General features: G+C 39.5%; 1 pseudogene; it reads left to right on the top strand.

Annotated features, from left to right (window-relative positions):
- Positions 1 to 3,329: 3,329 nt before the first annotated feature.
- On the top strand, positions 3,330 to 3,448 carry LOC145413091 (5S ribosomal RNA; annotated as a pseudogene).
- The last annotated feature ends 498 nt before the right edge of the window (positions 3,449 to 3,946 follow it).

The following is a 3,946-nucleotide window of genomic DNA, read 5'->3' as shown; positions in this document are numbered from 1 at the left end:
GGGATGGCCACAAACAAATCGTTTCCACGTCACCCTGTCCCCCGCCATTTCCCTGCCCTGCTCCAAATTCACACACCCCTCTCTCATATACCTCTCCACTCCATCCCTTCATCTCATCTTTGGCCTCCCCCTCCCTGATGTATTAAAATATCTTAGCAGGGGGAAGTCCACATATCGCTTTTTTCGGAGTTTCGCATTTTTCGGAATGGCTTGGGCTCCAGATGCTCTGTTCTAGTGAGGTTTTATTGTATGGAGAATTGTTTTAAAAAAAGGAAATATTGGGTAGGGAAATGTGGTGGTGGTGGTGGTGATGATAATGGTAGAGGGTGGTGATGGTGGTGATGATGATAGTAGGGGGTGGTGGTGGTGGTGGTGGTGGTGCTGATGGTAGGGGGTGATGATAGATGGTGGTTGTGATGATGTTAGGTGGTGGTGGTGGTGGTGGTGAGGTGGTGATGATAGATGGTGGTTGTGATGATGGTAATGGTGGTTTGTGGTAGTAATTATGGTGGTGATTATCCTGTGTGAAATCAATCATTATCATTGGTGTAACTCTCATCATCATCATCATCATCCTATAGATACTGTGTATGTGTGTGTTCTTACCTAATTGTTCCTACCTAATTGTATCTTTACAGGAATGAGTCAGGCTCGTACTGTCCCGTGTTTTAAACCATATTTATCGTACATATCCTTAAATTTGTGAATTGTTTTGGCACAGTATTTCATTCGGTAGTGCATTCTGCTGATCAATTGCTCTATTTGGGAAACTATATTTCCTTACGTCTTTATCACCTCTCTATGTAGTTTTTTTGCAGTGTCCTCTTGCTGATGCATCCCCATAGGTTAAGTAATCATTTATGTCTATTTTCTCCTCCCCTGATATGCATTTATATAGCATAATCATGTCACCTCTTTTCCTTCTCTCTTGTAGTGTTGGTAGATTCAGTTTTTTTAGTCTTTCTTCGTAGCTTAGATCCCTTAAGCTTGGTACCCATCTTGTAGCGGCCCTTTGAACTTTTTCAATCTTGTCTATGTGTTTTTTGAGATGAGGACTCCAGACTACTAATGCATATTCCAGGGTTGGTCTGATGAATGATGTTATTATCTTTCTTAGCATGTCTTGATTTATGGATGTGAATGCTATTCTCATATTTGCAAGCAGTGTATACATGTTCCTTACCTTCTCACTGATGTGGTCAGCTAGAGATAGTCTGTTATTGATAATCACACCTAGGTCCTTCTCTTTTTCTGGTGTGTGTAGAGTTTTATTTCCTAACTTATAATCCCAATCAGGTGTTTCTCCACTTTTACCAAACTTGATTACATGACACTTGTCCACATTGAATTCCATTTGCCATGTATTACTCCCTTTATGAAGTTTATTTAATTCTTCTAATAGCATTTTACAAGAGTCTGTGTTAGTAATTCTCCTTTGTATTTTTGCATCATCTGCAAACATATTTAGATAGCTTTCATTTCCAGTGTTACTTGCATCATCTGCAAACATATTTAGATAGCTTTCATTTCCAGTGTTACTCTCTGTATCATTTATATACACTAAAAACATGATTGATGCCAGCACTGAGCCCTGTGGAACTCCACTAGTCACTTCTCTTCCATGATGAGTAATTTCCCCTTAGTACTGTTCTCATTTCTCTTTTTATGAGAAAATCTTGCATCCAGCAATACAGTTTGCCTCGAGTTCCTCCTTGATGGTACAGTGTCCATAAAAGTCTTTGGTGTGGTACTGTGTCAAATGCTTTCATGAAATCTAAATAGATACTGTCCACTCATCCTTCTCTTTCCTGTAATGTGTCTGTTATTCTGTCGTAGTAGCTCAACAGATTAGTAACATGATTTTTCTTTTCTGAAACCAAACTGTCTTTCTGTTATTATATTGTGTTCTAGATGATTTACCCAAGCTTTTCTTATAGGCTTTTCTAATACCTTGCTTACAACACTGGTTAATGATACTGGTCAGTGGTTGAGTGGATTTTGTCTATTCCCTTTCTTGAATAAGGGAACAATGTTTGCTTTCTTCCAAATATCAGGTAGTTTACCTTGTCTCAAGGATTTCTTGAAAATTAAAGATAATGGTTTACTTAACTCCTTTGCACATTCATGTATCACCCAACATGAAATTTCATCAGGACCATTTGCTTTTCATTTGTCTAATGTACTTAACTCCTCCTGTATTCCTTTTTCTGATATTTGTATATCTGGTAGTGTGTGTGGGCATGCATGTTCCACATAGCCCCTCTCAAAAATTTTTTCTTCTGTAAAAACTGATTGGAAATTATTTAGTGCTTCACAAATATCCTTCTCTTGTGTATAGGTGATTCCCTTGTCCGTAATGGATTGTATTTTATTTTTTACTTTGTGTGTGTGTGTGTGTGTGTGTGAGTGTGTCTAATGCATAGAGGTAGGAGTAGGTAGAGGCGGCATAAGGGATTTACCACGGGTAGGTCAGAGTGAGGCCGACAGACCTGACTCGACCAACATGGCGGCAACCCCTTTGACAGCTGTCTGACTTGGTTCCGCTGACCAGGCGCGAGTGTTTTCTTAGTTGCAAACAGAAAAAATGAGGAAGAAAGTAGGTTATGAATGGAAGGAGAAAAGAAAGTAGTTAATGAATGAAAAAAAAGGAAGCATTTAAGAACATGTGGTAAAATGAAGGATGGAAGACAGATAGATGATTTAAAATAATATACATCAGCACATTATGAAAAAAGTTTATATCTATTATTCTATATAATATTCAGCTTGACTTTACTAACTCCAGTCATATACATAATGTACACTTACAAATTATAATTCACTCTAAAGATACTCACCAGTGAAATGTAATGGATGGGTCAGATTTCTTATCTCCTCTTTCTTTACACCCAAATGCGGCACAGGTGGTGGGCATTTTTGGAGACTTAGGTTATTTGATGGTGAGTTACAACTTAGGACAGAACGTCTCACACCCACAGCTGAACTACAACTAAAACCAGAGGTAGAATGAAGTCTACTTTGTTTCTGGCATTCTCCCTGAGGAATACCAGGTGGACACACAGCTGGAGGTATTAAAGGCTTAATAATCTCATGGCCACACCCACGGAGGTAGGATTAGGACTGTTACCTCTATGGGCACAGCCATAGAGATAGGAGTGCACAGCAATCTTCTTCGTCAAGTAGGTGTTGCCGTGACCTCTTGACTTGACCAATATGGCCGTTTGACAGTTCTCTGGCTTCACCGGAGCCTTCTCACGCCGACTCTACCCTTTTTTTTTTTTTGGCCTATCGACCATTGAGGCCGGAGCCTCTGGTCATTAAGGCAGATATATAACAGCCATACCACGTTGAGTACACCGCTTCCCGTACGATCAGCGAAGTTAAGCAACTTTGGGTCTTGTTAGTACTTGGATGGGTGACCGCCTGGGAACACCAGATGCTGTTGGCATCCCTACTTGTCAAGTGGGGTTGGTGGAGGATTAGTGCCCCTCCCTGTAAAACAATTAACTCTAAGCCCTTGGTCACCCCGTTTGGGATACATGGCGTCTGGCAATGATGATGATGATGATATATATTGACACGTATATACATATATATACAAACATATATATACATACATACATACATACACACATCCATGTATATGAACATACACACTTTCATGCACACGTACATATATATATAATGATTTTTATTTTATTTTATTTTTGTATTTTTATTTTTATTATTTTTAAAAATGTAGAAAGGCATTACATATCTGCAGTCGATGGTGTTCTCTTGGTCGAGGCTTTTTGAATATTAGTGTAGGCCTAGTTATTTGTCTCTTAGGATTCAGTATAGGTTAGCGATTTGTCTGTTAGGTGGTTAGTTTTAGGGTCTTTAACCCCTAAAACGCGGATCGTCGCTTTTGCGACGGTCGGCCCAAAGGGCAAGATGGCGGGTCGTC

Source organism: Coenobita brevimanus, chromosome 94 (assembly GCF_032717465.1).
Source record: "Coenobita brevimanus isolate Jiangsu-jjx chromosome 94, ASM3271746v2, whole genome shotgun sequence".
Lineage (NCBI taxonomy): Eukaryota > Metazoa > Arthropoda > Malacostraca > Decapoda > Coenobitidae > Coenobita > Coenobita brevimanus.
Note: the sequence above shows the minus strand (reverse complement) of the source record. Positions and strands in the feature narration are given on the sequence as shown.